Here is a 25,686-nt window from a genome sequence, read left to right on the forward strand (position 1 = left end):
GTACAGCATCCAGCATCACCCCCACATTACAGCAATACCCTCTCCCACTTATCAGCAATACTAAGCCAAACACACCACAACATTGCCACCCCCATACTACAGCAATACCACCAATCAGGGTCGGACTGGGCTGCTGGGGTATTCCCCGGAGGGCCCCCCTGCTGAATGACCCCACCCTCTTCCTGAGGGGGGCAGGGCTAAAACATGCACTGAGGACCAGTGAAAGTGGAGGAGCAGCCTGTATCTTTTTAGTTCTGAGGAGATTCCTGCTCAAACAGGATCTCCTCAGCATCCTCTGCTGTGCTCCAAATGGCATCAAACAGTTACTCAGCCTATAGGAGCGTAGACACATCCCCTACCTACACTGCCCCAAGCTACAGAAGAAAGAAGCTGGAGACAGGATGAGGTTAGTGTGTGTGGAAGTGTGTGTGTGTCTGTGTGTGTGTCTGTGTGTGGAAGTGTATGTGTGTTTGTGTATATGAAAGGCTTAATGCAGCAAACAGATCATGTTTAAATGAATGGATGTTCGGTGTTACAATGAAGTGAGATGAGGGAATGCCTGATATTAATCACTCATTCATACAGCATAATGACTACTTGTTTTTTGGTCAGAAACAGCATAGGAACTGCTTTAGAGAAAAATGTTATATATATTCTGTAATAAAAAGAATCTCCCAAAAACGTCCACGTATTCACTTTTATAACAAAATATACAATTTAATATATACTATATGGGTAGTATAGATATGTGTGTGTGTGTGTGTGTGTGTGTGTGTATATATATATATATATATATATATATATATATATATATATATATATATTATATGTGTGTATATCTTCAAATTAATTATATAGAAGTCTCTAACATAAGCTATGGCTTTGCCATTAACATAGTGTGTGTCCTGTTTGTGAGACGAGTTTACAGCGAGCATTGAGTTCCTGAATACTGCTATGTTATGCTTAACACCGATACAAAGTTTTGAGTATGTTGACAATTTACATATTTATACTGTTAAATCTGTTTATATGGCCCTTAACTGATCACTAGGTTGTAGAGACCTGTACTATTGAGTCCTCTGTAATATTTACTTTTAATTTAAAGAAATATTATCAATATAGTATATAATAAATTATATATATATATTCTTATAGCTGTGAATTAAATACGTAGACCTTTTCGGGTTTTTTATTAGAAAATAGATATTATATGCATTCTTCAATGATACTGAGTCAGTTCCCATGCTTTTTCTAACACGGGAAAGTAATAGTATGTAACATATTTTTTTAACTATAAATTCTCCTTTAGCGCTGCTTTCTTTGCATTATTAATTTTGGATTCATCAAGTGTGCACTACTTACTATAAACAGCAGCTCAATTATAAGTTTTCTTATTGGAATTGATTAATATTCCATAGCACCTGATGATATCTATATTTTTTTATTTAATGCTCTGCCCCTAACTGTGTGTGGGCGGGGGAAGCCTTACCTCTGCCAGGGGCCCCCAGCCGCTCCTGCCACCAGCGCCGTAGTTACAGACAGTACCGCCCTGGCACTTATGTAACTATGTGTGCTGAAGTCCTCTAATCCGGGCTCAGCAGACACACACAGTCTCAGTAAGGCTGAGCATGGATCAAACATAAGACACGGCAGCTAGATCTTCCCATTGTGTCCCACTGGCCCGGAGGTGTGTATGTTTGTGGGTGTAGGATATTTGAGTCAGTGTGTTTGAGAGAGATTATGTGTGTGTGAGCCAAGCTTTGCATAATTTTCCACACTCCCCCTCGCTGCTGCCAAACACCCCCTCTGCCACACTCCCTCTCTCTGTTGCCAGACACCCCAACTATCACACTACCTTCCCTGCTGCTAAACATCCCTCTACCACAGGCCCCCTTCCTGCTGACAGCCACCCTGACTTCCACACTGCCCCTTCTTGCTTCCAGACTCCCCCAATGGCAACTTGCCACTCCCTGCTGCCAGATACCCCAACAGCCTCACTCCCTGCTGCCTGATACCCCATCAGCCACACTCACCGTCTCTGCTGCCAGTCACTCCACGTTGCTATTGTTCCTCTCTTCTTCTGTACCTCACCTATTCTCCCCAATCAGACTTTAAGTTGGTCTCCCTCCACCAATGTCACAGCTAAACTGGAGACATCAGAAGAGAGAAGACAGAAGAGAAAGAGACTAAAAAGAAAGAAGGAAGAAATAATGTTAACTTTGATATAGGTAAGAGCATGGACAGTATTTTATATATTAATATTATAAATATATTTTTCAGGAATAAAAATTGCCCTTCAGGTGCAAAATATTTTAAAACATTGATAATATATAACTTATATAAAATGTTGGTATGGGCTGTAGCTTGCCAGGGATATGCTGCTACTTCCACTTGAGCTGCTATTTTCAAACCTGCTGTCTGACTGATGTGATAACTTACTTAGTAACTTGAGGCGTGCAGCAGTGGATTTGAATAAAGCATTTCAAGTGGAAGAAGCAGTGCAGCGCTGAGGAGCTACAGTGGTTTCTGTATAATTAACAAGTACCAAAAGAAAAAATTAAAATGTATCTTGTGAGTTGACCACATTAGTGCTAGTGGCAGGCATGACTGCATGGCGTCTGGCCATGCCTCTTTGCAGTAGCGCACACACAATATTGCATGGGCCCCTACCAATGCAGTCCCCCGGTGGGCTCTTCATGCCCCAGTCCGACACTGCCACCAATTATACAGGCACCACTGTAGAATACCAATGTTCTGCTTTTTTCAAATCTCCCACAAAATAGCAACAACAGAGTATTTACACACATATAATTAACAGGTACCCGTTCCCCCTCAATTAAATAGTAATGGCAGAATATATAAGAAAAACATAACTATTGAATGATCATCTGAACCCACATTGCTGCATTAAAAGTATTTTCATCTACAGCAAAATGTCAGAGGAAAATATTTTTTTTACTACAGTAATTGGATATGCGTCTTTTCTATTCATTTTAAGTAATACACTATATAAATTAAGGGAGATGGAGGAGGTGGGTGAAAGCTAATTGGATGTGATCTACCAGTTTTATTAGATAGGAAACATTTAGATAATTTACCTGGAGACATCCAACCCCTTGACTCACAGGCAAGGCCGACAAGAGGAAGTTTGGGTCCCGGTACAGCAACTTCTTTGGACCCCTATCTTAGTCAACAATGAGAAACTTGCCTTTAGCAGAACTTCATATTATGCCGCACCATCGTGCCCCCATTCATATTATGCTACACCGTAGTGCCTCCAGTTCATATTATGCCACACTGTAGTGCCCCCAGGTCATATTATGCCACATAGTATTATCCTCAATTCATATTATTCCATGCAATAGTGCCCACAAATCATATTATGCCACAATAGTGCCCCCAAATCATATTATGCCACAATAGTGCCCACAAATCAAATTATGCCATATAGCAGTGCCCCAAAATCATATTATGTCATAGTATTGCCCCCAAATCATATGCCATACAGTAGTGCCTACAAATCATATTATGCCATAAAATGCCCCCAAATCATTATGCCAGACACACTAGTGCTCACAGTTCAGGAAAAGATGGTCAAACACACATTGCACATGATAAAATATATGAACTTACCTGATTATGGTATCCTGCATTCTGTTCTCTTACTGGGCGCGCCGGGCGAGGAGGGATCCACAGTTGTCAGCTCACACAGTCAGTCGGGAGCAGGGACAAAGGTCAGTGGTTCAAGTGGAACTTTAGAAATAGGGATATGGAAAATATAAGTGAATGGAGTATGAAGACTTTATTTTTTTTATTTTTTTAAACTTGTCCCCTCTGTGTATTCCCATCCTTCATAACTATTTGTGTTTTATGATGGCTGCATCCCTGACGTTCCCATTCTTAAGATGTCTCCCCCTTTCCACTTTCTTTTACCTATCTCCCTGCAATATCTTCTCCCCTGTCCCTCTTACACATTCCCCCTGTGCCATCTTCTCCCCTGTCCCTCTCACATATCCCCCTGCACCATCTTCTCCCCTGTCCCTCTCACATTTCCCCCTGCACCACCTTCTCCCCTGGCACTCTCACACACCTTCCTGCACCACCTTCTCCCCTGGCACTCTCACACACCTTCCTGCACCACCTTCTCCCCTGGCACTCTCACACACCTTCCTGCACCACCTTCTCCCCTGGCACTCTCACACACCTTCCTGCACCACCTTCTCCCCTGGCACTCTCACACACCTTCCTGCACCACCTTCTCCCCTGGCATTCTCGCACACCTTACTGCACCACCTTCTCCCCTGGCACTCTCGCACCTGGCACTCTCACACTCATCTGACACTTCAGGCATTTGCCAGAAGTGCCAGATGGCCAGTCCGGCCCTGACCTCCGTACAGTAAATTAATTTTATGTGGCAGCAATCATAAAGCAAATATTTAAACACTGTTTGGAGCTGCTCAAAACATTTGTCTTCCATGACTAAGATAGAACTTGCAGGAAGAAGCCTGACTCATTATTTTAAAATTATGTTTTTTTATTAAACATTTTATTTAAAAATGATTGATACTTTTACATGCTGCAGTTAGTGATTGTATTGTGTGTTGCTTTCCTAGCTATTAATTGTAAACTTGTCATAGAACAAAAATAATTTTTCCAAATGTAACCTCTGCTCATATACCACTCCTAGAGAGGTTTAAAATATGTTCCTGTCTGACATTAATACTAATATGCAAATATGTGTGTGTATGTTAGGGGATTTAGATTGTAAGCTCCAATGGGGCAGGGACTGATGTGAATAAGTTCTCTGTACAGCGCTGCGGAATTAGTGGCGCTATATAAATAAATAGATGATGTTAATAAATAGATGATGATGATCTTAACTTATATTTTCTTTTTTTTTTTTTTTATCATCATACAGTAATAAAGGTGGACCCCGAAAACTCATGAAGTCCCTCCAATATTCAAGGGCCCCAATACTTGCAGAGTACTTGCCTTTGCCAGCACCCTGTTTGCGCTGTTCTCCGGGCTGGACAATTTGATTTCGAGTGTGACTGCAGTCAGTGTCAGTAAAGTTGGTTGAATGAGCCCACTGATAATCTAACATCACAAATACTTTAAGCAAAGCCAATATTTGACATTAATATATCAAAGGCTGTGTACTGACTGAGTTTAATGATATACGGTATACACAGGGCCGGCAGGAGCTGGACCTGCATGTATATCAATAAGCTCAGTAATACACAGTCCTTGATGTTACTCTTTCAAAACCTGATTCATTAAGGCACACAAAATAAATGCAATGTGCATTTTCTAAAAATGCACATAATACAGGCATACGCATGTCCGTTTTCAACTAAAAGCGGATCTGAAGAAACGTCTGCTATTTGAATACGTGTCTAGGTACGCTCTGCATATACAGCACTTGCCGTATTGAGACAGACACAACACACTGTAGGATACAAAAAAATACATATGTGCCCCAGCAAAACACACAGAAAATCATTGTCACTTGTTAATATAATCATAAACAGGGCCTGATTAAGGGTTCTGGCCGCCCTAGGCTAATACGGCCGCAGCGCCCCCCCCCCCACCCCCCTCCTCCGAATATATAGGTGTATAGGAACACTCCTGAATATGAATGTTCAGGTGTATTCTCCAGCATTCAAATTTAGACAGATTGTGCCATTGTCTCTTACCTGTTCTTGCTCTTCTCTCTTGCAACTTTGTTATCCTCTCGCTGGCTTCTGGAAAGTTGGCGTCCTGTTTTGAAAATGCAAAAATGTATTATAATGCAAACCCTGAATGATTAGGCCCTTTAGTTAAAACAAAACACTCCATTATGGCCAGCTAAAAGTACCCCCATTGGACAGGCATATATAAGCAATCTCTGAATATTTGTTGTCAATCAAATACAAACCTCTACCAGCCTCATCTCACTAATATTTAGTATTCTAGTGATTGCTGAGACCACCCATGTGACCACCACACAATCATGAGATTCTGCCCCCCAAAGCTGCTCTATTTTTTAAATACCCCCTGCAGCCATTTTCCTTAACCCCAACCCCCCCCCACAGCCATTTTCCTTAACCCCTGCTGCAGCCATTTTCTTTACCTCCCACCCTGCGTCCATACCCCTTGCAGCTATTTTCCTTACCTCCACTCTGTAGCTATCCCCCCCGTCACATCAAAACTCCCCCAGTCACATATATCAGCCCCCCTCCTCTGCCCTCCTTCATACATATCAACCTCTCTCCCTCCCTATAGATTTTCATGGCAGCCCCTCCCTCCCACCCTATAGATTTGTATGACAGTCCCCCTCTCCCTCCCTATACATATGCATGACAGTCCCCCCTCTCCCTCCCTATAGATATGCAGGGTAGTCCCCCCCCCCTCCCTATAGATATGCAGGGCAGTTCCCCCTCCCTCCCTATAGATATGCAGGGCAGTTCCCCCTCCCTATAGATATGCAGGGCAGTTCCCCCCCCTCCCTATAGATATGCAGGGCAGTTCCCCCTCCCTCCCTATAGATATGCAGGGCAGTTCCCCCTCCCTATAGATATGCAGGGCAGTTCCCCCCCCTCCCTATAGATATGCAGGGCAGTTCCCCCCCCCCCCTCCCTATAGATATGCAGGGCAGTTCCCCCCCCCTCCCTATAGATATGCAGGGCAGTCCCCCCCCCCCTCCCTATAGATATGCAGGGCAGTTCCCCCCCTCCCTATAGATATGCAGGGCAGTTCCCCCTCTCTCCCTATAGATATGCAGGGCAGTTTCCCCCCCTCCCTATAGATATGCAGGGCAGTTCCCCCCCTCCCTATAGATATGCAGGGCAGTTCCCCCCCCCCCTCCCTATAGATATGCAAGGCAGTTCCCCCCCCTCCCTATAGATATGCAGGGCAGTTCCCCCTCCCTATAGATATGCAGGGCAGTTCCCCCCCTCCCTATAGATATGCAGGGCAGTTCCCCCCTCCCTATAGATATGCAGGGCAGTTCCCCCCCTCCCTATAGATATGCAGGGCAGTTCCCCCCCCTACCTATAGATATGCAGGGCAGTTCCCCCCCCTCCCTATAGATATGCAGGGCAGTTCCCCCCCCCTCCCTATAGATATGCAGGGCAGTTCCCCCCCTCCCTATAGATATGCAGGGCAGTTCCCCCCCCTCCCTATAGATATGCAGGGCAGTTCCCCCATCCCTATAGATATGCAGGGCAGTTCCCCCCTCTCCCTATAGATATGCAGGGCAGTCCCCCCCCTCCCTATAGATATGCAGGGCAGTTCCCCCCCCTATAGATATGCAGGGCAGTTTCCCCCCCTCCCTATAGATATGCAGGGCAGTTCCCCCCCCCCTCCCTATAGATATGCAGGGCAGTTCCCCCCCCCTCCCTATAGATATGCAGGGCAGTTCCCCCCCTCCCTATAGATATGCAGGGCAGTTCCCCCTCTCTCCCTATAGATATGCAGGGCAGTTTCCCCCCCTCCCTATAGATATGCAGGGCAGTTCCCCCCCTCCCTATAGATATGCAGGGCAGTTCCCCCCCCCTCCCTATAGATATGCAGGGCAGTTCCCCCTCCCTATAGATATGCAGGGCAGTTCCCCCCCTCCCTATAGATATGCAGGGCAGTTCCCCCCCTCCCTATAGATATGCAGGGCAGTTCCCCCCCTCCCTATAGATATGCAGGGCAGTTCCCCCCCTACCTATAGATATGCAGGGCAGTTCCCCCCCCTCCCTATAGATATGCAGGGCAGTTCCCCCCCCCTCCCTATAGATATGCAGGGCAGTTCCCCCCCTCCCTATAGATATGCAGGGCAGTTCCCCCCCTCCCTATAGATATGCAGGGCAGTTCCCCCATCCCTATAGATATGCAGGGCAGTTCCCCCCTCTCCCTATAGATATGCAGGGCAGTCCCCCCCCTCCCTATAGATATGCAGGGCAGTTCCCCCCCCTATAGATATGCAGGGCAGTTTCCCCCCCTCCCTATAGATATGCAGGGCAGTTCCCCCCTCCCTATAGATATGCAGGGCAGTTCCCCCCCCCCTATAGATATGCAGGGCAGTTCCCCCCCATCCCTATAGATATGCAGGGCAGTTCCCCCCCCTCCCTATAGATATGCAGGGCAGTTCCCCCCCTCCCTATAGATATGCAGGGCAGTCCCCCCCCCTCCCTATAGATATGCAGGGCAGTTCCCCCCCCTATAGATATGCAGGGCAGTTTCCCCCCTCCCTATAGATATGCAGGGCAGTTCCCCCCTCCCTATAGATATGCAGGGCAGTTCCCCCCCCTCCCTATAGATATGCAGGGCAGTTCCCCCCCCCTCCCTATAGATATGCAGGGCAGTTCCCCCCTTCACTTACCTGTAGTTGTGCCAGCGTCGCTCCTCTCCTCAGATCAGCAGATAGGAAGTGAAGACGTCCTGCTTCCTGTCTGCTGCATAGCAACAGGCAGCATGGTGATTGGCTGTGTGTTGCTAACCACTGACCACCAATGCTTTTGATCGTCGAGCCCTCCACCCCCCCGCGGAAAACCCCCCCTCCCCCACCCCGAAAAAATAATGAATGAAAAAAAAACAGAATGAAAAAAAAAAAAAAATACCCGCAGCGCCGCGCCCCCCGGGACCCAGCACCCCAGGCTGCAGCCTGGTCAGCCTAGTGGTTGATCAGGCCCTGATCATAAAAGAAAAGATATTGATTTACTGCACGTGAACCCAGTCAGCCACGAACCGCATAAGTTACGAGTTCTAATTATGACTCTTAGCAAAAGGGGCCGCCCGAGAGAGGATCTCCTGGTCCCGTGTCTTGGAAAATAAAATAAAAAAAAATGCCAACTAGGTTCAAGGGTCTATTTCAATATGGAGCCCTGGGACAGCAGTCCCATCAGGCCCATTATAAACCTGACTCTGCGTACAAACACAGATGTCATGACTTTGGTAAGATAAGATAATTTATCATATATTTTCAGACTGTTTACACTATGTTAGCAGCACATGCACATCCTTATATGGTATAAGTGACTCAGCTTCGAGTAGAGCATCATTCAGATCAAAGTTGACAAGAAAAAGTTCTTTAAAATGTAAGTGAATTTTTATAGCATTGAGTATGGCTCTTTTTCAGGATGGAAAATAAATCCTTCATGGGCCCCTACCATTGCCTTCATGCCCCAGTCCGACACTGTATGATCTAACCTGTGTATATTGGTCCACTACGTGTGTAGACACAGAACTCATGGTTCTCTGGTGGCAGCCATTTACCCTCAGACATTTGGCTCAGAGAAAATGGCTCTTACAATGAGGACAGGAAATAAAATAATAGTGTACCTGTGAGCATGTCCAGCTCTACGGGAAAGGCGGCTTCTATAGGCGACCTCACCTCCCTGTTCTTCAAGTTTATGGTATTTGCTGTCAGCCCTAACATGTCATACATGAATGACTGTGATGTATACGGATTCTACAAGAATCATATTGTGGACTGTGGTGAAACAAGGTATTAATATCACCTCAACCAGTCTGCACTTCCTTTCTCACAAACTGTGGGCTATAAAAACATATACTTTTTCTAGCCCTCTGGTTCCCCTTATTTGTCAGTCATATTTATACTTGTATATATTCTCTTTGTAAGTTGTTAAAATGTCTGCCAGTTTGGTTTTCTTATCTTGCAAACTAGTCCATTGTCTCAGCCTAGGCAAAAGTATTATTGTCCACCAGACCTGTATAAATGTACATCACACCAGGGGGAGTCTCTTGTTTTTTTTTTAGCTGTGTGTCTGTGGGTGCTAGCATAGGGAAATTGTTAACAGATAGATAACTACATTATATATTTAAATGTAATGTCTCTGGATTGTAACCTTAGTTGTTTAAACAACTTCAGCTGTATAGCGACAGAACAATACCTGTCTCTAATTGTATCAAGAGCAAATCATCTGCTATCTTTGAAAAGGTAAGGCAGGTACTGGAACTCCAGGGAAGGTCATTTCTGCATTTTATTTCAGATATTTGCCTGGGTGATTTTGAACCTTGGATATGTACCGGGTAGGCCAGCTGTGCGGCACAGAGGGTTACATTAAACCCGGTATCATCATAATTGGTGGCACGCAGTGGGATCACCCAGTCCCGGTTAGGCAAGATGGATAGAGCTGCAGAGGATCACACACAAGGCGTGGTCCAGGGCTCTGCAAATATCAGAAGCACCAACCCTGCACACTACAGTCTGTGACATAGTTGCTTGGGTACCAGTAACCAGTAGTAGGGAGCTGCAAAAGGATCCAATAGTGACAATGGTACTGGCTCGGGGTCGGTACGTTCACCCTTCGGGCAGTACAGAATAGTGGGTCATATCCTACAAGGGGGATTACAGATTACAGACAAGTGACCCTGGCATTAGGCTAGGATTACGGTCTGCCTAGATGCGAGATAAGTGTGGCAAAAGAGAAGACCATTGTACCTGCTGGATTAGGGTCCACATGCCCTCTCAGAGGTAATAAGTGTAGTGAAAGCAGGACAGAACCCTGCCACAGATACTGTGCAGGGCCCGGAAGCCCTTGGAGCAGAGTGCATGGTAGTTGGTCCCAGACCCACCGTGTATGAGAGTGGGTAGGAGCCCCTGAGGAAGTATAACAACTGCAGTAGGTTGGAGCTATGGTCCAACTACAGCCTGGCAGTGAGTCCGTGCACCCAGCCAGCAGTGTGAGATTTTGGGTCAGGGCCCTGTGATTTGAGAGTGAGTCGCGGGTCTCAGCCCCACAGATTACACAGTGGTGGGTTGTAAACCCACAGCAAGTAGAGTGGGTCCCAGCCCCACAGAGTATGCTGCAGTGGGTCGTAGCCCTACTGTGAATAGAGTAGGTCCCAGCCCCACAGCAAGGGACAGAAGTGTTATAGGTCCCCCAGGAAGATAGCGGTCCGAGATGAAGGCATTGCAGTAAGGCTCTAGAATGTGGAGTTACCACCTTCACCAATACGTAACGAGTGCCCATATCCCTGGAAGCACTTCTTCGATGTCTGGGGAGAGAGAGAAGGAGACCCAAAATTCTGCAGCAGATGAGAGCCCTCGTGGATGGCTTCTTGCAGTGCCAAGAGGATGCTATAAACCTAGACCTGACTGAAGAACCTGAGTGGAAGATGCTTGTTAAATCTGTAACCTGGAAGTTATGCCAACTGTCTCAAGAGATCCAAGCTTCTGCTCAAGAAAATCCGAGTCTGCTGAGTCAATGTTCAAAGGAGAAGCCAGCTGAAACAGTGTTGAATCCCAGCACTCATGCCAAGCAATCCAGCCAGGCTACCATGGGGCCTGTCGCTTATGCAGAAGTGAATGAGCAGCAAGAGTCCTGGTCATTCGTCCCAATAGATCCTTTGGAAGGAATGGACAGGATGGCGTTAGTAGCTGAATGTCAGCTGAATTACAATCCCTATTGTTATCGGGATTGTAAGAAAATCATCCAGGGCCTCAACTGTGATCAAGAAAACCCGGTCAATGCTTTCAGCGACTATCGAAGGTGGATTCTTCCACCAGGTCCCAAGATGAGTGCCCTGGAGCAGTTGGAATGCTTAGAGGAGTGTTTTAAACTGGCACAAGAAGAGGCATCAGATTTTGGATAGCTCAATAGCCCAATATGGCAAGACCAGTGCTGATGGTTGGATCCCGAAAGACACCGCCTGCAACAGCTTCTTCCACTAGCCGAAGAAGTGGTCACCCACCCTTTGGAGGTCAATCCCAAGGATAAGATGCCCCATCAAGCTGCTGATGTTATGAGTTCAGCTACAGTAAGACACCTTGTTCCCCAACCAACCCGGCTGGGGAAGGACAGCGTTAAAGTGAATGCTGGGCAGCACGGTGGCTAAGTGGTTAGCACTTCTGCCTCACAGTGCTGGGGTCATGAGTTCAAATCCCGACCATGGCCTTATTGGTGTGGAGTTTGTATGTTCTCCCCGTGTTTGCGTGGGTTTCCTCCCGGTGCTCCGGTTTCCTCCCACACTCCAAAAAAAAAAACATACTAGTAGGTTAATTGGCTGCTATCAAAATTGACCCTAGTCTCCCTTTCTCTCTGTCTGTCTTTGTGTGTATGTTAGGGAATTTAGACTGTAAGCTCCAATGGGGCAGGGACTGATGTGAATGAGTTCTCTGTACAGTGCTGCGGAATCAGTGGCGCTATATAAATAAATGGGGATGATGATAATGATGGGAAGGAGGCAGCTAAAGGGGAGAGTCTGTAACCAGCTAAACCACTAGATATATTGGGGAATGCCGACCTTGACCAGGTGGATGTAGGGAAACAATGCCTGCAACTCCCTCCCTCCTCCCTGGGGAAAGGTCAGTCACAGTGAAACTCTCAGTGACCAGTCTGAGCTGTGTTACAACTGGCCATTTGCAGGCTTGGAGGATGAGGACTTGGCAAGTGAATGCCAACCACTGGCTGTCCTGTATGTTACACTGGGGGAGGCAGACATTGAACAGGTGGATGCCAGGAGGCACTGCCTGCACCAACTTCATCCCTCAGCAGGGAGTAAGCCACACCACCTTTATGAGTGGTTGACGCAGAGGAGACAAGTCCCAAGGAGGGAAAGCCAATTGTTCTGGAAGAGGAGTTGATGCCTCCCCTGCAAACACACCCACATGTTCCATACCACATCACTAACAAGCTGGTGAAGTCAACAGAGGCCACAGCCAACCCCATTGTCTTCAAGATACATGAGGGAGCTTTAGGCAAGGACAGGTCAGCATCACTGGGCAGCTTGGAGACCCAACATTTGCATGCCTCTGGACATCTTGGGCCTGATTCATTAAGGAACTTAAATTAAGAAGTTTCTTATTTAAGTCTCCTGGACAAAACCATGTTACAATGCAAGGGGTGAAAATGAGTTTTCTGTTTTGCACATAAGTTAAATACTGACTGTTCATGCAGCACACAAATATCAACTTTAAATTTCAGTGTACAAATAAGCTATCAAGTATTTGTGTGCTACATGAAAAAACAGTCAGTATTTAACTTATGTGCATGTGTGATGTTTGGGGAGGGGGGTGGTGCCAACCCAGGTGACAACCCAGCGGGTCAATTCAGTGGATTGGACCAGAGACTATGGACTTGGGGGAGGAAGTTTGCTTGGGGCATGCCACAGACACCCTGGAACCAGGGCTAAAAAAGTGTGGGAGGAATGTGGTGAAACGATGTATTAATATAACCTTAACCAGTCTGCACCTCATTTCTCACAAACTGTGCACTATAAAAACATATACTTTTTCTAGCCCTCTGGTTCCCTATATTTCTCAGTCATATTTATGCTTATATATATTCTGTTTGTAAGTAGTTAAAATGCCAGCATGGTTTTCTTGTCTTGCAAACTAGTCCATTGTCTCAGCTTAGGCAAAAGGATTATTGTCCACCAGTCCTGTATGAATGTACATCACACCAGGGGGGTCTCTTGCCCTTGTTTAGCTGTGTGTCTGTGTGTGCTAGCTTACTAGCTTAGAGAAAAGATCAACAGATAGATAACTACATTATATATTTAAATGTAATGTCTCTGGATTGCAACCTTACTTGTTTAAACAATGTCTGCTGTATAGTGACAGAACAAAACTTGTCTCTAAATGTATCAAAAGCAAATCATCTACTATCTGTGAAAGGGTAAACACAGAAAATAACCAATCAGGCAGGTCCTGGAATTCCAAGGAAGGTCATTTCTGCCTTTATATAGCAACTCCAGAGAACAGCAAATTGGCATTCACTACCCAGTGATAGCTGAAGACAGGCTGGCGTTGCGATCCAGATCTCTACCCTAACAGGAAAGAGACAATCTGTAACTAGAGTACTGCTTTTGCCCTGATCTACCTCTCCAGGTCTTAGGGAGCTGTGTGTCTGCCAAAAATGGAATGACAGTGACTCAAGACCACTACCTTGCTGGTAGCCTTAAAAGAGAGAGGAGGAGAAGCTTGAATGGATAGACAGCAGTGTCAAAGGCTTTTATTGACAATTTATTGACAATTACATTAAGTTTATGCAAAGAGTCAATATTTGCAGTGTTGATTCTTCTTTTTGAAGACCTCTGCAATTCACTCTGGCATGCTGTCAATCAACTTCTTGCCCACATACTGACTGATGGCCGCCCATTCTTGCCTAATCAATGCTTGGAGTTTGTCAGAATTTGTGCGTTTTTGTTTGTCTATCTGCCTCTTGAGGATTGTCCACAAGTTCTCAATGGGATTTTTGGGGAGTTTCCTGGACATGGACCCAAAATTTAGATGTTTTGATCCCCAAGCCACTTTATTACTTTTGCCTGATGGCAAGGTGCTCCATCATGCTGGAAAAGGCATTGTTCGTCATCAAACTGTTCTTGGATGGTTGGGAGAAGTTGCTGTCTGAGGATGTTTTGGAACCATTCTTTATTCATGGCTGTGTTCTTAGGCAAAATTGTGAGTGAGCCCACTCCCTTGGCTGAGAAGCAACCTCACACATGAATGGTCTCAGGATGCTTTACTCTTGGCATGACACAGGACTGATGGTAGCGCTCACCTTTCCTTCTCCGGACAAGCGTTTTTCCAGATGCCCCAAACAATCTGAAATGGGATTCATCAGAGAAAATTATTTTACCCCAGTACCCAGCAGTCCAATCCCTGTACCTTTTGCAGAATATCAGTCTGTCCCTGATGTTTTTCCTGGAGAGAAGTGGCTTCTTTGCTGGCCTTCTTGACACCAGGCCATCCTCCAAAAGTGTTCGCCTCACTGTGCGTGCAGATGCACTCACACCTGGCTGCTGCTATTCCTGAGCAAGCTCTGCACTGGTGGTGCCCCGATCCCGCAGCTGAATCAACTTTAGGAGACAGTCCTGGTGCTTGTTGGACGTTCTTGGGTGGCCTGAAGCCTTCTTTACAACTATTGAACCTCTCTCCTTGAAGTTCTTGATGATCCGATAAATGGTTGATTTAGGTGCAATTTTACTAGCATCAATATCCTTATCTGTGAAGCCCTTTTTGTACAAAGCAATGATGACTGCACATGTTTCCTTGCAGCTAACCATGGTTAACAAAGGAACAGTAATTTCAAGCACCACCCACCTTTTAAAGTTTCCTGTCTGTTATTCTAACTCAATCAGCATGACAGAGTGATCTCCAGCTCTGTCCTCATCAACACTCTCATCTGTGTTAACGAGAGAATCACTGACCTGATGTCAGCTGGTCCTTTTGTGGCAGGGCTGAAATGCAGTGGAAATGTTGTTTTTGAGATAAAGTTCATTGTCATGCCAAAGAGGGACTTTGAAATTAATTGCAATTCATCTGATCACTCTTCATGACATTCTAAAGTATATGCAAATTACCATCATAAGAACTGAGGCAGCAGACTTTGTGAAAAATAATATTTGTGTCATTCTCAAAACTTTTGACCATGATTGTATACAGTTCAGACCACCCCTTCTACTGTGTCTACTAATGCAGACCCCAATTCTTTGGTGCCTAGTTGTATACAGTAAATACACCCATTTATTGCTGGCTAAAAGTATACAGTAATGACCCCCATCATATAGCTCCTAATAGTATATAGTGCAGATTTTTTTTCTGGTGGGTAGTAGTACAGAGTTCAGCACCCCCATTATCATGTCGCTAGTACTGTACAGTGCAGACCCCTATTTCTTGGTGACTAGTAGTATGTAGTAAAGACCCCCATTCTCTTCTGGTGACTAGTAGTATGCAGTATAAACTCACATTCTTTAATGACTATTAGTATAGTACATTATATTAACTAGTATATTTATTATACCCTTACAACCTCTCTCCCTTTTCCGGAACTCCCCTGCTGGCTGTCTCCCAATCTATGTGCTTTTTGCACTTGCAATTGTCAGGTTCTAGCATACCAAGTAGCATGCAGTGCCCAGAGCACTAATTGGCTCCAGTGGCACATAGGAAGCTGATTGTACATTGTATCCTTTGTGGCTAGTAATATATAGTCCACATGATCATGATCACTTACATACAGAACAAGCCCCCAATCTCTGGTGACTAGTAATATAAAGTATAAAGGATTTGTATACCTGCTTTGTATGGTGTCTCTCACACCCTGTAGTTTGTTGTCCCTCTTGTACCCTGCTATGTATGCTGTCTCTTGCTCCCTATAGTGTAATGCTATGTCTCCCATTCTGGACAGCAGGTACTTTTTTCCTTGCTCTCTATAGTACGTGTTGTCTCTCTCACTCCTTGTAGGGACAGCTGCGTATCTCTCTTTAGGATGAATAAGATGTTTAAACAGAATACTGTGAGTTATACTGAGGGCTGGATCTAACCTGATGTGGCAACTGAATACATACGTCTTATAATCTACACCATAAAATGCACAGCTTTCTAAATACTAACCAAGTGAATAGTACAATTATTCTTATTTCCTACACTGAATGCAGTTGGAACTGTCTGTTTCTTTTCTCTGGGCTTTACACATTTAAATGTATTATTGATAAGAATGGAAAATACAAACGATCACATTATAAGAATGTTGTGAACATGTCATGATAGAGTATGTAGTACCAATATTAGTCTACAGTGCACCTCTTATGGTGAGCACTTTAAGTAATATTTTAAGTCTATGGCACGGAAAACATAAAGATTTTTGAATAATATTTTCCATTATTTTTACGTCTCAATGTTACAATATCTGCCGATTTTATCTTTATTTTTCTTGGTGACACTTATCTGGTTATCATTCTTTTGCGTGATGTGATAAACAGAGAACTACGGTTCCCTGTTGTACTTTCTAGAAGTACCACCATGGTTTAGATCATGTTCTTAATTAGGTTCAATTCTCAACCCAGCACCAAAACCTTATACATACAGCTCAAGTTAATATAGTTTCTCACTTTTGACCTGTTGCTTGCAATGTTTATTTCAGGCTATCATGTGTAATGAAAAACGCAAAAAGCACCCGACGCTACCACAGATTGTTTGCTGTTCATTTCTACCACGTTCCTCCATCAATAAAGGACACTGACAAGCATCGGAAATATTTACACGGATGTGATGATATCTTAAGTGGAGATTCACAACATTTCCATGCTGTTAACCTGGAAGAAATAAAAGAGAATTTGTTATCAACACAGGAGAATAACAAAAGAAGCATCTGTCTCTGCCACAGATTTCTACTACCTAGATCGCATGGTGATGTCTTCACTGGATATATACAACATTGACCAGGAAGAAAGAAAAATCCCATTTATTAACAACATTTCTTGTAAGATGCAACAGTCAACGAGAGATCTTATTGTTAGAGGAAGAAGTATTCTACATCCAAACATTATGCAGGTTTTACATGTGAAGAAGTGCATGTTGTATAGTGCGAGGACGGCTAAAGCTGAAATGGGATCCAGAAAGTCCGTAACACTCAAAACATATGTCTGATGACAGCTCCTTGCAGACTAAAGCAGAAAGTCATTCACTTCATGCTTGTTACATTTACCATTGTAAATTCTCCCTTTCATGTCCGGTAATATCTCCACCACCCTGCACACCTATTGGGCTAACGAAAGAACCTGTTATAACAAACAGTTTTAATATGTATTTCCCTTTTGATTGCTTTATTAAATTGATTTATAGCTACTTGTTTGATTTATTTGAATGTGTACATGATTCTATGATTCCAGTTCCAGTATAGATAGAATTAAAAAGTTTCCTCTTTTTTATTGTGGCTGGATCACTTATAAATAACTTATTTGTGGTTGGATCATATAGAAATAATTTATTGTAGAATTGTATTTCAATTAGTGGTGCATATAATCGCAAATGCACTTATTATGTTACATTGGGGTGTGTTTTGTATGGAAATGTCTTGTTTGGGGGTTTGTAACCTTGCTAAAGGAAATCTTCAATTAGACATATGTGGGGAGGGAGTATGTTTTGCTGATAGCAGGAAATGCTAAGTAAGTCAATTCAATGTGAGTGACCAACACTTGAATACACAACAGGGAATCCTTACTTGTGTGCATGTCTTATTAGACAGTCAGGAAACCTAGCAATACAAACAGCACGTGATGTAGGAAATCACAGTTAAGTGTGACAGGCAGCTAGTTAATACTATCAATATGCTCACTATTGCTGGAGTGGTTACAAGCTGACATAGAAGCTTCTCTAACTACCCCTCTCAGCTTTCTTCCTTGTTCCCTCACCTGTCCCCTGCATTCTATTAAACCTCATAAAAGTATTTTTTTGTCCAAGGTTGTGTGGCCAATTCAATTTTTGTAACAAAAGCAGTAGCAGAATGGTTATCTGTCATTATAATAGTATGAGAAATGGAAATTATTTGGAACTCTTTAGTGACTAAATTGCTGGAATTTAGAAATTGTCAGAATTGCTTAATTCATCTCTGATCATAAAAAGCTTTCAAAACAACTAATGTGGCACAGGAGAAAGATACCGATTTTCTAAGTATAAATTGACAGAAACAGGTATATGCAAAGCCTAGTTTTTTGGCTTTGCCAAATAATATCTACGAGGACAGACCTATGTATCCTGGATTCCCGAGGCCAATCAAGTACATGTTCCTGGTTTTCCTGGCATATATCAGAGTTTACACATGAGAAATGTATTACTTTAGGTAAATGTAAAGAACCCTTCCATGTTTATTGTGGAATAATTTGTTCAACCTTCTGGAGCTCCTGGCCCTTTTACTGCGCTTTTACACAATCTTTGTAAATCACCCCTGGTTCAGAGTTAGATAGCAGCAGATTTACTGGTTTAGAAAGTATTTGTTATTATATGTGAACACCACAGGTCTCCACTTAGGAAATCACAGCATTTCAAATGTGTACGAGACAACTTTCAACACAGTCGTCTGTCAAAGTACTGTATACACTTTCGTGTTCCAGCATTCCTCAGTCAAAGTAATGCATAAGTAGGGAAGTGATTTTATATTAAAGTACCTCTGTGTGTGCAGATGGTCTGAAAATGTGTTTCCCAATAAAAATGCCATTACTTCAATGTCCTGCCTACTATCACTCTGGGACCACCACCTACTACTTGTTGGAGCCCTATTTATGTCTTCATTAAGCCGTGAAATAAAGTAAGGGCATCAGAAATATATTTATGTGTCCAGTTTGTTCATTTCAATATTCCTAATACTTAACTATGTGTACACATAAAAATGTGTTTTAGTTTATAAGGCATACTTGCCAACTCTCCCGGAAACTCGCGGAGACTCCTGCATTTCTGGTGAGTCTCACGGACTCCCGGGAGAGTGTGACAATCTCCCGCATCTGCCCACTTCCTACTGAAGAGGGCAGAATTAGGGCCAAAATGCCACGATTCTCCGGGAATCGCAGCACTTGGCCCCGCCCCCTGCTGTAAAATGCCGTGTTTTGCGTCATTACATCACGGGGAAGGCTCCCGGACACCAACTCCAGAAAGTTGGTAAGTATGTTATAAAGTGTGCAAGAGCCAATACTTGATCTCTGCCAAGAACATGTATAGAATCATAATGTTTTGTGGTGGAAAAAAAGCTATGTGACCTGCCTACACCCCCACTCCACACACACACACCTAATACAGCTCATTTAAATAATCTCTGTCTCCCAAATTTAATGTGCAACAAGCCATGCACTTACCTGGGTAAATGGTTTAAATTGTGCAAAAATAGGAGCATGACATCACAAAAATCTATTGCGTGTCTGCATTGTTGGAGCTTTGAAAATAACCCATAGTGCATTCACACAGAATTTGCTCTATTGACTTGTTCAGGATATTTTTGTAGCACTAGATCATTCTATGAAATGATTTCCAGTTTATTTGTTTTTTTAGCTGTTGATCAAAGCAGCGCAGCCATGTCTGAGCTATCATCAGCTTCATCAAAAATGACTACAGCACTTAAAGACAGCTTCTTGATGTGGTGCACAAGCATCTTGCATCAGGATTCAAATGTTTATGTTTAATATAAACCAATATTATTTTTCAGAACATCGAGACATTTTCAGGGAGTTTGGAACTTTTTTGTGCTAGAATTATAACTAGGATTTAAAGGAAAATTACACAAGTACTTTCCATAATATCACAGCTTTTATATGTAACACCCTGTCACTGTGTGTTTTGTTGTTAAGGTGTATGGGTTAGGCATTTAGGGTCCTAGTGGTGGGGCCACACATTCAGTCACTGGGAGGCGTGAATAACACATTAGAGGGGACGTTACATTCTCCCCCAACTAGCTGAGCACTCTGCACTACACCCTAGTGGGGACTGCCTAACTAATCCCACTCACTCACAAACACACCAGACTCACTCAAGCACTCTAAGGCATGTAACAAAACATTTCTACATATGTTTTCATGTAAAATCATAGTTTGCACGCAAAAGTACAGTAACAGTGAATACTGAACATAACTATATTGGCAACATGAACATAAAAATACATTTTATATTGCATACCCCACACTCCCTCTAATGGGTTTAACTATGTGAGTCATGAGTGTCCTCTGAACAATGTCATTCATTTTTCAAAAGGCATACATATATGACATTGATGCCAAATCAACCTAACACCTGTCCGTGCCTGCCCTTTTCTCCCCCATTCCTGGGTTAAAAAGAGACATCAGATCTCATGGGCCCCCAACAAATACATTACCCCACTGGTACATACATCAAATACACATTTTGGTGTCACCACCAGCTTTGGTGGGATCCTCTGCGACTCCTCCTTTTCGCTCCTCAGCACTAAACTCAGATATAAATGATATCTTTCAAAAGCAGACAATCTTTGCTCTCCCCAATTCCCCGGGAAGGGCAATGTATACAGTAGATGCCACATTACATATCATATATTGAATCTCTTCTCCTCGCTTCCCATCCAGCTGGATTAAGGTCCAATATGTCCCAGCACTGGCAACACTGCTGCTCCTTATGCTGTCCTGGACAGAATTACTCCACAGTATTGGCTCAACTTTCCCTTGTCACCCTTGGGTCTCTGTTGGACATCTCGAGATGGTAGGACATGGTGACGCAAGGCTGTTGCTCTGGCTGGGCACACTGCAAGTACTAGTTCCATCTCGTGCATGTTTGAGCCCCATGGTGGGTGCCTTTTTGTAACCCCTATCACTGTGTGTATTGTTAAGGTTCATGGGTTAGGCAGTGCACCTGCTTCTCTAGCCCTAGATAGGTCCTTAGCATGGTTGTAGATGACCAGAGGGTCACTACACATGCAGGTTTTTCAGCAAAGTCTCTTTAAAGGTGTTGGCACACTGGTGTGTTAACTTGGAGTGCAGTGCAAGCAGATGTCTCAATCATTTGGGCGCCAGACCACCTCTATGAAAATATTTTTTTATAGTTAAACTACTTCTTCATTCCAGCATAATTCTTGGTTTCAAAGAAATAAAGAAAATATATCCATTCACCCTCCCACCCGCTCCCTGCGCTCGGCCAATGACCGCCGCCTCTCCTCCACTCTGATCACCTCTTCCCATTCCAGAATCCAGGACTTTTCCCGTGCAGCCCCCCTTCACTGGAATGACCTCCCTCGCTCCATCCGCCTCTCTCCTACTCTGTGCTCCTTCAAACATGCACTCAAAACTCACCTCTTTCTCAAAGCCTACCAACCATCCACTTAACCCCCATCTCCTCCGCTCATTCTCCCCTCTCTCCCATTCCCTCAACTGGCTCCTCTTGTGCCTGGTCTGTTTAACCCTCCCTTAGGATGTAAGCTCGCATGAGCAGGGCCCTCTTCCCTCCTGTCTCCTTACCCGTTCTTCTGCTCCGTGTCTATTGCATCTGCCTGCCTGGAGTTTCTGAAGTATTGGTACTTTTGTTTATTGTTCTGTACTGTTATACCCTATATAGTCTACTGTTTGTACTATGTGCGGCGCTGCGGAAACCTTGTGGCGCCTAACAAATAAATGATAATAATAATAATAATAATAATAATATACAGCTCCTTTCTCACACCAGCACAGTTCTTAATCGGTTAGCCAGAATGCGGTTGCATCACATGTGTCCATTAACTCCTCCTGCACAAAATCTTAACATGTATATCAAAGAGGGAGAAAGTTTCTGTTAATGGGTCTACACTGATCAATTAAAATATTAATTTTTTATTTCAACACATCTAAAATCATCTACACTTAATATACTTTTTAGCAAATCATATTAAAGTGATAGCTAAAAATATGAAAAGGGGAATTAAAAGGATTGTCAAGTTAACAATCTAGAGAAATCGGCTAATGGGTTACATTTATCCGCTGTGTCTTGCATGCATTATAATAATTAAATATGTCCCTTCTAAGCTCTTCTTTATAATGTTTATCACCCTTTCACTGAACAGACATTTCCAGTCTTAATATACCAAGTTGTCAGTTAAATTTGTTACAACTATTAATGGTATCTTTTTTTAGTTGTAATTAATTTCGTGGTTATTCACTATTACAACTTCACTTGGGAATCAGATTTTTTCAGGTTCGCTCAAAACACATTACACTGTTAGGGGTAAATATATCAAGCTGCGATTTTTTCAGCGATTTCAAATCGCTGTAAATCGCTCAAGATCAACAGTGATTTTATGCACAAGGTCACCATTTTTTTAACCTGCAATTTTGACATTACAAAATCCAATCTCCAGCGATGTGTGTCAATTTTAAAACACTTATCCCGTCGCAGTTTAATTAAACGTGTCGGAGATTCAGCAGAACCAGAAACTCACCGTAGATTCAACAGAGCTATCTGGCCATTCTTAACATGACAAGAAGAACAATACAAGGTTTAATTATGAGGGTAATCATGATTTCTTGCTTAGAAGGGCAAAATTATTATTAATTACCTTACAGTGGTAAAATTATTTTATGAATAAATTAGTGGGCCAAATTTCATAAATGATTATATACAAGGGAAAATGTTTTATTTCATTATATTATAGTGGCATACTATTTTATTACCAGTGGAGCAACACTTAGGGGTCTTTGCATCAACATAATGCGGTACCACTAAATATGCATTGCTGCAAATCGCAGTGATGCATATTTATTCACCGCTGAAATGCATCCTGATGTGTCTACTCCGGGAGCCCTGGCAAAGTGACCCTTCTGGAGCAAAGTTTTTTCCTGCTTACCAGCAGCTTAGTGTTGCCGGTGAAAGGAGGAAGTGCTGTGCACATGAGCAAATTACTTCCAATGTAATGGATTCTGCGAAGCCAGAAAGACTTCAGCAGAATTCTACAGGAAAAGACAGGTGATTCCTTCCTGAGATGGCGTCACCTGTTTGCGCAATGCCAAGCTTATCAAAGCATAATGCATTGCAGAACATTGCGGTCCGCATATTAATCTATGGAGACTGCGATGCTGCACGGTATTTGCCTAAACAGAGTAGATTTCTGCCATATCTCCTCTGTTAGGCATGTAGTACTTACTCCTATTTTTGTCTTGCTCTCCTTAATGACTCAGGCCCTACATGTCTCCGGGTATTACTAAGACAGTTCACAGATCTTGAGTTGTAAAGCACAGTTCACATCTCCTCAATAAGTCCCTACTACAAGCCTAAGGCCTGAGGCAGCACTTCTGCCTCACAGCACTGGTGTCGTGAGTTAGATTCTCGACCATGGCCTTATCTGTGTTGAGTTTGTATGTTCTCCCTGTGTTTGCGTGGGTTTCCTTCGGGTGCTCCAGTTTTCTCCCACATTCCAAAAACATACTAGTAGGTTAATTGGCTGCTATTAAATTGACCCTAGTTTGTGTGTCTGTCTGTATGAGTGTGTGTGTGTTAGGGAATTTAGAGTGTAAGCTCCAATGGGGCAGGGACTGACATGAGTAAGTTCTCTGTACAGCGCTGCAGAATTAATGGCACTATATAAATAAATGATGATGATGATCAATCCTGTCAGCCTCTCCCTGCTCTCCATCTGCAGGCACACTTAGGCTGTCTCCTCTACAGTTTCCAACATGCGCAGGCTCCACACTTGACAGTCAATGTAGCATACATACACATGCTGCTCTGACACCTTCTCTGTGTAGCTCTCTGTTACCGTTCATCCCTTCTAAGCGAGGATGGCATCACACACTTGCTTGACCTTAGAGTGTCAAAGCCTAAGCTACCTCCAGTGTACTTTCAGACTCTCCACTTGTCTACCCAGGCTCTGACACCCTCCCACTGGTGTACTCTCAGCCCTGTCTGCTGAAGTAAACCCACTTGTGCTATAACACTCTTCTCTAGTGTTCTCTCTGCCCCTCATGGGTTTCTCACAACTGCCTCTCTGCAGCAGCCCTCTGACTCCTGATGGTCTCTTTGTGTAAACTGTAGACATGCTGTCACCTGCCACAATTACCCCTCTCTCTAAAAGTGTGTGTCTGGTGCTCTGGCTTCTCCTCATACAGTGGACTCTTTTTTACTATTATAGGTCCTCTTTCTGTGACTCTCTGAACTTGGGGACTCAGTCTCATTTCACTCATTTGCTCAGTTATGATGTATTTTGGTCCCTCATGGCAGCAGGCCACAAACCCGCAACCAAACTTGCAGGGAGTGACAGGACCTCTCAAGTCCCTGGTCCTGGCTGTCACTCTCTCTCTCTCTCTTCACACACCACTCCTCATACCAGCCTTATGTTGCTAAACAACTGTTCCTGGTGTGTTTCCTCTTAGTCCTAATGCTGGGGCCATACATTAAGTCACTAGGATCTGTAAATAACAACACCCCGAGGCAGTGTTACATATAACATGGTATTATGCATTGGAAAGGTGTCTTATTTATATGTATATGAAGGAGCTGACAAAACGAGACTGTCTCTTGTCCCATTAATTTCCTAGACTTGGTTATACATTCCCTCTTATGTCATTCTGATCGGTGGGCACAGACACACCCACTGTAATCCTTCTTCTTGCCCAGGAAGCTCATTGCAGTGATATTGAGATTGTAGGACACCTGCTGTTTGATTTCTTACTCTGTTTCTAGTTCTGACCTCTGCTTGGACTACTTTGACTACTATCTGGATCGTTGACTGCCCTAACCTTTGCTTTGCAACATGCTTGGTTCAGGAATAAGCCCCTACTACAAGCCTAAGGCCTGGGGAAACCACTGATTAGTATATTTTGCTCTAAGGAAAAGGGGACTGCTAAAGGCATCACACATTCAGATTATCATCATATCATGCCTATCTTCTTTGTTCCTCATCCAAGTAAGCCCAGTCATTTATGTTCATTTATATTTTTAGTGGTATCTTATATTCTCGGTTTGCACCCATCCATTTATATATAAACCTATACTATTGCACACAAAACATGGAGGCAACTGAGTTCCAGTGAGCAAATAGCACTATAGAAAATAGGGACTGCTGTAGGTGAATACATTACATGATTCTATAGGCTTATTTAGATGTTGGTGGCAAACATTACACACCAATAATTGGCACAGCAATCAAAGGTCAACAGTGCTGATACCATACCTTAAATACAGAGAACTTTAGTCAAGTTTCTATTGGGAATTTCTCAAGTCTAGAGGTTTCAGGATTCGAAGCTCCTTGTGAGTGTTCCCCACCTACACCACACACAATAGGTATGCAAAATACAAGTTTCCACCTGGGAAGATAGCGCTTTGAGTCTGTATCTGGGAATCACACAAGATCCAGAAAACCAGTGTAGAGTTACCCCACCCCTTACTGTTTTATAATAATTAGCCTGCAAGCTGTTGGGGGGTAGTCAGAAAGACTAGCTAACAATTCATTTTCTGCTTTCTCCTTGGCATCCAATATTTAGTCTACATAACAGGGC

The 25,686-nt window shown here is 43.6% G+C and overlaps 1 long non-coding RNA gene across 2 annotated transcripts; it reads left to right on the forward strand.

The window, feature by feature from the left end:
* The first annotated feature begins 310 nt into the window (after nt 1–310).
* LOC142157764 (uncharacterized) lies at nt 311–17,487 on the forward strand. Of its 2 annotated transcripts, XR_012692614.1 has the most exons (4): nt 311–406; nt 2,143–2,228; nt 4,919–5,062; nt 16,857–17,487. It is a non-coding gene; the product is annotated as an uncharacterized LOC142157764 (long non-coding RNA). The 2 variants fall into 2 exon arrangements; XR_012692615.1 differs by lacking the exon at nt 4,919–5,062.
* Nucleotides 17,488–25,686: the final 8,199 nt, after the last annotated feature.

Source organism: Mixophyes fleayi, chromosome 5 (assembly GCF_038048845.1).
Source record: "Mixophyes fleayi isolate aMixFle1 chromosome 5, aMixFle1.hap1, whole genome shotgun sequence".
Taxonomy (NCBI): domain Eukaryota; kingdom Metazoa; phylum Chordata; class Amphibia; order Anura; family Limnodynastidae; genus Mixophyes; species Mixophyes fleayi.